At 41.4% G+C, this 9,829-nt stretch overlaps 1 long non-coding RNA gene across 3 annotated transcripts; it reads left to right on the forward strand.

Moving 5' to 3' along the window:
* Window positions 1-3,537: 3,537 nt before the first annotated feature.
* Window positions 3,538-6,127, forward strand: LOC123130549 (uncharacterized). 3 transcript variants are annotated; one of them, XR_006463869.1, is made up of 4 exons: window positions 3,539-3,840; window positions 3,913-4,567; window positions 5,435-5,638; window positions 5,820-6,127. It is a non-coding gene; the product is annotated as an uncharacterized lncRNA (long non-coding RNA). The 3 variants fall into 3 exon arrangements; XR_006463870.1 differs by having other exon boundaries at window positions 3,542-3,840; window positions 3,913-3,965; window positions 4,306-4,567; window positions 5,435-6,127; XR_006463868.1 differs by having other exon boundaries at window positions 3,538-3,840; window positions 5,435-6,127.
* Window positions 6,128-9,829: the final 3,702 nt, after the last annotated feature.

Here is a 9,829-nt window from a genome sequence, read left to right on the forward strand (position 1 = left end):
GTCAAATGACCCATATTTAGGGTGGTTTTACCAGAGAGAGTATCGTGTATGATTCACACAAACTCCAGACGTGGCACCTCTTGGAAAATTCCATTGTATGAATGAGGATCCTACATTTCCTTTGATCCGAACCTTTGGTACACAATTTTAAAGGTTTCATCATAATAAAAACTGACAGTCTTTATACAGTAATCTGAACATTTTGTGGGTTGCCGGACAACTTTGTTCTCCAGTATAGGTGGTGTATGTTTGTGCAAAATGATCATGTAAGGACATCTGGTAACTTTATTCTTTTGTGAAGGTTGATTTACTTGATGGAGAAAATTTACATTTCCTCTAAACAAGTGAACATGACATGTGTGATGTTCAGAAAAAGGAGCTTTCGTGTGTTGGCTGGCATCCCTAATGAACTTTAGACATGTATCCGAGGTTTCGTTGGCTGTAAACCAGTACGGTCAACAATTTGAGTTTTAGCTTTCTACCAAAAAAATAGAACTTAACTACCGCTACCTTCAGATTTAGAATATTCCTCTGCTTTGGGACAGATGGTGGTTATTTGTAGTGATTGGGATAAACTCTGCACATCGACTACACGTGAATTTACCAATCTGATTAAATGAGTGGAGGTTCACAAAGTGCACATGTATAAACCTTTCGTCCATCACCTTAGTGACATGTAATAATTTTGTAAAGGTTACAATGATGCGCCATTTAGAAATAGCAGTTATTAAACTCTCAAAGAATATGCTGCAAAGTGGAAGGCACCGATCGAATTCCTCAGGACATTCATCCCTCTCCACCCACAACGCTCTCATCGTTTGCTAAATGGACCAAAATGATGTTTGGAATTGCTTGCTGCTGCAATTGTTATTCTAGGTTGGTTTGTTTGCTGCTACTATTACTTAAGATTATTGATATTGCTAATTTTTCTGGTTCAGAAACATAAATTTACTCGGAGTAATACCGGCCCCATGTCATGAGCTCATGCGCAATTCTCAAATGATCCATCTTTTTTTCTCATGAGCGTCCATTGTCCCACGACACAGTTTCTCATGATCAATGTTTTCTCCCGTTGCAACGCACGGGCATTTGTGCTAGTAATATAATAATAATCTCTCCCTAATAATAAAGCACGGATTGAGTCTCCGGGTTCACCGTCGCGCACCTTTTGCAAAAAAGCCCCTGTGTTTTTCAGTAATTGAACCCGCAGTACCTTCTTAAGTGGATATTTCCGAGAAAACGTTTCATTGTTATAAAAAGAACCTTGAGGTTTTGAGTATTCAACCCTGCGTTGCTCTCGTTTTGGGGCTGCTTGATGTAGAACGGCGGCGGCGACTGAAGCTTGCAGGGGCCGAATACGTGCACGACGGGGGCTGGGGAGGCTGATCCGGAGACGGGTGGCGAGGCGGGGGTCGCCGATGACGACGAGGAAGGCCGGAGTGCGGCTTCCCGGGCGGATCCATGGCATCCGCCGCTCCTGGGTAGAAAGGGGACAGGGAGGTGAGGGAGAGAAGTGAGAAAGGAGGGGCGGTGCGGCGACATGAGGTCAGACGAGGCTGCGGTGGCGCGGTGCAGGGCACAGCCGCGGCGGTGGTGACCATGCGCGTCATGGGAACAGAGGCGAGCGGCTTGGCCATGGTGCCGCGATGAAGCAGGAGAGGAGGAGCACTGAGGTGAGGCGAGGAAGAGCGAGGCCGACGGCGGCGCAACCTCGCCGGGATGGGGCGAAACTGGCCAGTGCCGGGGATCGGGCGCGCGCGTGGGGCGCCTCCCCTGACGTCGCGAGGTAGGAGAAAGGAATCGAAGCTGTCCAGGAATCGATTGGATTGCTTTCTTTTTTTTAGAACAGATTGGATTGCTAGGTTACGTTAAGGTGTGGCTGGGCTGGACCTTAGGCCGAATGGGCGGCCAGTTTAGATACTGCGTTGTTGACTCCCTCTCTCTCACCCCCCTAATTCTCACATTTTCTCTATTTATTAAATATAAATAGATAAAGAGTAAAAAAGAGAGAGGATTAGGAATGGGGTTTTGGCAAGGTGCTACTTTTCCTGGACTCGCAAAAATGTGCTTCTTCCAAGAAAATTAGAAGTGGGCAATACAAGGTTTAAATTCAAACACATTTGATTTATTCAGATAGGTTAGAACTAGGACAAAGTTTCAGAAGTATCCAAATATGTTGAAAATTTTGGTGGACCTTGGTAAAGTAATAAAATGGTGATTGGGAAAGTTTGGGGACAAAACTTGAAGTATAAAAAGGCATTTGATTTTTTGAAAAGCTCAAAAAGGAATTTGGAAAAGCAATTGTATAAAATGGAAGGAAAGATTAAATGATTTTCTGAAAAATTTCATAGTTTTTAATTTGGTGTGAAGCATTATAAATGGCATGATGAAATGAATATGCATAAAATAAAATAAGAAAACGTTATAAAATATGCAAGTTAGTGGAACGTAGGGTATTTATAGGTTAAAAGATCAAATATAAAACAAGGGTGAAATTATAGGCAGGTTATGTGTCGTGCTGGCAGGGAGAAGCCTGCTTCTCGCACTCGTCATCGACTCATGAGGAGGACTATTAAATCTGTAGTTGTAATTTATTCACCTGTAACTTGATATTTTTTCACTTCTCTTTTTATAAATTCATGTAGTCGGCTATAATAATCATAATTTTTTTTGAGAGAGAAATTGTGTGTCTGCTCTGGTTTCAGTTTTAACGTCAGCTCGTTACAATCCGTAACTAACTTATAGACTACTTCATCCGGATGGGTTTGCAACTTTGTGTACAGACTGCTTCAACACTTCTATTTTCTATATGACTTGGATTAATAATCTCCAACAATATAGTCATGCTTCTTATATTTACTTTCAGTTCTAAATACATTTGTGCTTTTCTCTATGCTGTGCTACTAAACTATGTGTGATAGACTAAACATAAAAATATGATGGGGTGGTGGTTTCAGCCACGGAAAGAATTGACTTGGAGAACAAAGGGAATTTTCGGCGGACGAAGAACTCGCTTGAGATGCTCAAGTGATGATTTTATATAGCGTTTTATCTAAACCTGGGTTCCTTCTTTCAGTCTGGGCCGTGCCATATGATGTGAAGCCGGTGTAATAACTTTTTCATTTGGCATTGGTGGTGAGATGGCAACCTTCTAGACAATTTGGCACCTGTAACACAGTGGAAGACCTCATACGAGATGGTTGCCTTCTTGGTAGTTGTTGCGGCTTCTGAATTAAGTGTACCACTATGTTTAAGACGCTATGATCAAAAGCTGTGGTGGGTGTACCGATTGACTCTTATTACATGACTATTTCTAAGATCGATTCTTATTGGGTTAGGGGCATGTGATTTCGTTCCCCCGGTGCAATGCACGGGCCCTTTTGCTAGTAATAATAAAGCACGGGTTGAGTCTCTCGGGTTCACCGTCGCGGCATAAAAAATCCCTCATAAATTATGTATTCAACCCGCAGTGCTATTTTAAGTCTGTAGAGAAAACGTTTCGTGGGTGGGCCTGGGCCTTACAATGGAGAAGAAATACACACGAGCGAGCAGAATTGTAAAAGAAAAACACAGGCACACACGAGCACGAGGGCTCGCCTTCGACGCGTACGGGTACGCCGCTGCCGCCTCCGCACGCGGCCTCTCCGGCCATCCGCCGCCACTGCCGCGCGCCGCCTCTCTGCCATCCGCCTATTCTCTTTCCCCTCCCCATCCGTACCAATCTTCTCCGGCGCCACCTGAAGCCTCCTCAACCTCCAATCTCATGCTGCCAAGCCCTTCCAATCTCGCCGGAACATGGACTTAACTGAAACGCCGTCCTGCTAGCCGTGCCCACTTGAGGTACATCCTTGTACAATCTGTAAAAGTTGTTTTATTCAATTTGATTTGATTCTTGACTATATCAATCTGCAGCGAGGAGAGAGTGGTGAGGCGGCTTAGGTGAGGCTCGGAACGGCATCTCGCATGTAACTACGCCACCCCTGCATCTCTATGCTAATCTGAGTGCAGTACTCTGCCTAATGCTCTACTTCTCCTCGAAAATATCTCTTGAATGCCCCATGTCTGGTTTGCACTTATGATGTCCGACAATATGCCTAAGCAGTGACCGCATCAATGCTGATATACAGTTCTTTATCTCGTGTATGATTATTATGATGTATGAGAGGCTTGAGTGAAGGGATCCTTAATTAATTTGTCCACATGTAGCCCAAGGATTTGGGAGTTTAGGGTTTGTTATGAGTAGTTAGCTGCCTATGATGTGTGCCCAAACAAATTGTCATGTTTGTGGTAAATCATTATGAACAGTTGTTTTTCCTGTGGCGCCGTCCAAGTGGGCTGAGGCCAGCGGCTACCACCATGGTGTCGTCCTTCTTCTAGACGTTCATCGCGGGTCCAGATTCATGATGACGGCACCGCATCTAGCGATGACGCGAGCTCATGTGGGCGCTGCAACTTCCGAGAACACGGGAGTCTCCATGGCCAGCGATACGTGAGCACACTCACACACCACAACTCTCAAGGATGTGGGAGCCGCCTCGGCCGGCGAGGACTCCTGAACCATGCTCAGGTATAACATGTGTTCTTTATGTAGCCTTCTCACCCAGCCATGAAATTCCAGTCTGATCTATAGCATTCTTTTGCTCTCCTATTTTGAGGTTGGATTGTGTGCAATAACAGTTTGTTTAAATCTCTGAGGGTAAAGACAGCTCATGGAGATGCCTCTGTGACCAGACCTCTCTATATATCCTTTTCTATACACTAATAGATGTCATTGCCATACAAATTCTGCACTTTTCTATTAGAAAAGCATGAGAGATTTGCTTTTGTACTCCTAATTAATCTGGATTAGTTTCAACATAATTGTTCTCAGTCATTATCCTCAAATGCAAGACATAGATGTGCACTTGAAAAAATAGGGAAATTTTTGCATCAAAGCTAAGTAATTTGCAGTAGTTTCCTGCAGGTACATTTTCTTTTGGTTTAGCTGATAGTGTGCTTTGGTATTGGTCTAATATCTCGTTCCTGGAGTAGTCCTTTTCTTTAACCATAATACCATCATTTGATATGTTTCTGTTCTTATTAAAAAAATATAGATCACTTGCATAGTTACATTGTTTCTGACTCACACAAGCTAGCTGCATAGTAGAAGTTCAGCAAGCACAAAGCACTTAATTCACAGTCCGCAAAGCTCCTAGACTGGGAGTTGTATGCATCATCCATCTGCGCAGGTCCAGCCAAAGCACTTAATTCACAGTCCACGAAATAGGCAATCTATGTAACGCAAGGCAAATCTAGCTTAGAAATCTACACGGAACCTGCACTGCGCTCGGCTAAATCAACTTACCTGTCCATGGGGTTTTTACATAATCTGATATAATTGTTAATTATCTCTCTTCCATGACAAAATCCAACTTACTATATTTTTTTCTCACAGAACGACTGTGTTCAGCAACTGTCAGACTTTGGTGGTGTACCCCGGCTGCCAAACCATGCTTTGCCAACCTACTAGAGAAAAGGCGAGGCTCACCAAGGGATGATCCTTCCATCGGAAGGGAAATTAATTTGCATGCCTGATTATGGAAAAAAGAAGCCCTTCTGAACATTACTTATCCTCGATGAGGGGGACCAACCAAAAGAGGTAATCCGTGCTGAACTTGGAATGGGATAATGGAAAACTATTTGTTGTTACATTCTAATTTCAGTTGCTTTTGAGTTTTAGTATTTTTTCCTTTTAGCATGGTAATTTGCTGGGACCTAGGAGTCTTGATTTTAATTATTGCAGGATGATAATCAGTTTTATGTCGGTTTTATCTTCTCAGGAGCAAGCAAATTATAGGTTCGTAGCAAACCTTTCAGTTGCTGCTGTGGTCCTCTTATTATTGTTATAAAGTTCAAAAACCATCAATCTCAGGAATATTGTGACCATGTATTCGATTCTATTGAAGACCCAATATATGATAAGGTGGTATTTTCATTTGCTATGCTGAGCAACCATGAAAAACTCTGTCCAATTCATAATTTGAATTACTCATGTGTGTTCTTTATGGATCTACTCCCTTTTATTGGAGAGGTTTTTTTTGTCATGTTTCTAATGCACAATTTAAAGTCAAGCTCGCACATTTCACCATATTGTTTTTCTTAATTTTAGAATGTAGTGATAATTAGCTAAACTGGAGCAGTCTTAATCTATTCCTGTTTAGCGTATCCTAACATTCGAAACATTGCCTTTTGAGCTTGTTGATGTGAAATTTTGCTGGCTGTCATATTATTACTTGAAAAAGTTCATATAGCTAATCTGGCCTTACATCATACACGAGAAGTCCATGGTTGAGTACAAGCGCTATATATTTGGAGAGATAATGCACCACTCAAACGGTGCTCTTTGCCCATATTTATTACAAGCAACAACAGAGTTGACACCTCAGGTCTGAGTTATGCTGAACTTTTTGATCTTTTTATTAACCACATCAGTGGCTAAAAGAATTCATGAGTAGTAACACAGACTAAGAAATTGATATATATCTTATCTATGCTAAGAAATTGGAGAATGAATTTTCTGACACGGAAGGATTCCTTGAGAGCACGTCAGCACTTGACGCTGCTGCTCCCGCAGCTCTAATAATTTTTCTTCTTTCCGGACACCTGATAGCCTGAGCATGCAAGAGCAGCAGTACAAGCAGGCTGCACTGCACAACATTAGCAGAGCGCTCTCACTACAGCGGAACTACTCGGGCGTCTCTGATGATAGCATGCTTGATATTGAAGTTGAAGATTGTAGCACGGTTGATGGGCTGAAGGGGCATGAAAACATTAACTTTTATTAAAAATAAGGGCATTTCCATGTTTAACCTTATTATCGACGTTTATTAGAACTGGATATAAAAAAAGCACACAACATGAAGCAGGTTGTGCCCCTTTTTACCGCCTGGTGCAACGCACGGGCATTTTTACTAGTATTGTTCACAGATAAACTTGATCAGAAAACCATAATTCATCGGATCTCGACAAACACATCGCAAAAAGAGTTACATCAAATAGATCTTCAAGAAGATCGAGGAGAACGTTGTATTGAGATCCAAAGAGAGAGAAGAAGCCATCTAGCTAATAACTATGGACCCGAAGGTCTGAGGTAAACTACTTGCACATCATCGGAGGGGCCATGGAGTTGATGTAGAGGCCCTCTGTGATCGATTCCCCCTCTGGCGGAGCTCCGGAAAAGGCTCCAAGATGGGATCTCTAGGGTACAGAAGGTTGCGGCGGTGGAAATAGGGTTTCGTGGTGCTCCTGGATGTTTTCGGGGTATATATATATATATATATATATATATATATATATATATATATATATATATATATATATATATATATAGGAGGAAGAAGTAGGTCGGTGGAGCCACGAGGGGCCCACGAGGGGGGAGGGCGCGCCCCCCTGCCCCATGGACTCCTTGTTGGTTGCTTGCCATCCACTACAAGTCCCTTGGATCACATTTGTTCCAAAAATAACTCCCCTGAAGGTTTTATTCCGTTAGGATTCCGTTTGATATTCCTTTTGTGCGAAACACTGAAATAGGCAAAAAAACAGCAATTTGCACTGGGCCTTGGGTTAGTAGGTTAGTCCCAAAAATAATACAAAAGTGTATATATAATCCATTAAAATCCAAAACAGATAATATAATAGCATGGAAGAATCAAAAATTATAGATACGTTGGAGACGCATCAAGCATCCCAAAGCTTAATTCCTGCTCGTCCTGGAATAGGTAAATGGTAAAAAAACAGAATTTTTGATGTGAAATGCTACCTAGCATAATTCTCAATGTAATTTTCTTTATTGTGGCATGAATATTCAGATCCGAAAGATTCAAGACAAAAATTTAATATTGACATAAAAACAATAATACTTCAAGCATACTAACAAAGCAATTATGTCTTCTCAAAATAACATGACCAAAGAAATTTATCCCTACAAAATCATATAGTCTGGTATGCTCTATCTTCACCACACAAAGTATTTAAATCATGCACAACCACGATGACAAGCCAAGCAATTGTTTCATACTTTTGATGTTCTCAAACTTTTCAATCTTCACGCAATACATGAGCATGAGTCATGGACATAGCACTATATGTGGAATAGAATGGTGGTTGTGGAGAAGACAGTAAGGAGAAGATAGTCTCATATCAACTAGGCGTATCAATGGGCTATGGAGATGTCCATCAATAGATATCAATGTGAGTGAGTAGGGATTGCCATGCAACGAATGCACTAGAGCTATAAGTGTATGAAAGCTTAAAAAGAAACTAAGTGGGTGTGCATCCAACTCGCATGCTCACGAAGACCTAGGGCATTTTGAGGAAGCCCATCATTAGAATATGCAAGCCAAGTTCTATAATGTAAAATTAAGGTACACGTGCATTGCACGCATGAGATTTGGTAACCAAATTATGAATAAATACCACACTATAGCATGCAAGCTTTGAGTCATATATGCATGATGTAGATGTTCTTTTAATTCTTATAGTTCATCTCATCCAAAATCAATTAGTTTTATATAAAAAATCTAATTTAAGATTCATGGAATTGTGCATTTTAAAGGTAAAAAAGTGACAATTCATTTAGAAAAAAAATGTTTGGGCAATTAAGATATGGAAGATTCCAAAGAACAAAGGAGAAGTGCTTGTGTTTTGAGGTTTGTGCACTATGCTTAAGTTCAACCATGGAGTGTTCTAGATTGTACATGTGACAGAATCTAGCGGAATGTAGATGATATCCAACTGCCAGTAGTGCTCAGATTTGCCATCTCTGTACTGTCGGCTTGGCTTCATCCAATGACCAATTTTCAAAGTTATTCACACACTATATATGTTCCCATGCTACACAAAATAAAGTTTGAGAACATGCGTGGGACGACCCCCCCTCGAAGTTGGGAAACTGACATCGTACGTATTGAACTAGGCTTGGTGTTGGGTACGGTGTTCGGTTTGTAATGTAGTTGGTGGCTCATCGAAGTTGTGTGTTTGGGACATAGCACTATAGGTGGAATAGAATGGTGGTTGTGGAGAAGACAAAAAGGGGAAGATAGTCTCACATCAACTAGGCGTATCAATGGGCTATGGAGATGCCCATTAATAGATATCAATGTGAGTGAGAAGGGATTGCCATGCAACGGATGCACTAGAGCTATAAGTATATGAAAGCTCAACAAAAAGAACTAAGTGGGTGCGCATCCAACTCGCTTGCTCACGAAGACCTAGGGCATTTTAAGGAAGCCCATCATTGGAATATACAAGCCAAGTTCTATAATGAGAAATTCCCACTTAGTATATGAAAGTGATAACATAGGAGACTCTCTATGACGATCTTGGTGCTACTTTGAAGCACAAGTGTGGTAAAAGGATAGTAGCATTGTCCCTTCTCTCATTTTCTCTCATTTTTTTATTTGGGCCTTTTCTCTCTCTTTTTTATGGCCTCTTTTTTTAGTTCAGAGTCTTATCCCGACTTGTGGGGGAATCATAGTATCCATCATCCTTTCCTCACTTGGGACAATGCTCTAAAAATGATGATCATCACACTTTTTTATTTACTTACAACTCAACAATTACAACTCAATACTTAGAACAAAATATGACTCTATGTGAATGCCTCCGGCGGTGTACTAGGATATGCAATGAATCAAGAGTGACATGTATGAAAGAATTATGAACAGCGGCTTTGCCACGAATACAATGTCAACTGCATGATCACGCGAAGCAATATGACAATGATGGAGCGTGTCATAGTAAACGGAACGGTGGTAAGTTGCATGGCAATATATTTCGGAATGGCTATGGA

This window comes from Triticum aestivum, chromosome 6A (genome assembly GCF_018294505.1).
Source record: "Triticum aestivum cultivar Chinese Spring chromosome 6A, IWGSC CS RefSeq v2.1, whole genome shotgun sequence".
NCBI classification, from domain to species: Eukaryota; Viridiplantae; Streptophyta; class Magnoliopsida; order Poales; family Poaceae; genus Triticum; species Triticum aestivum.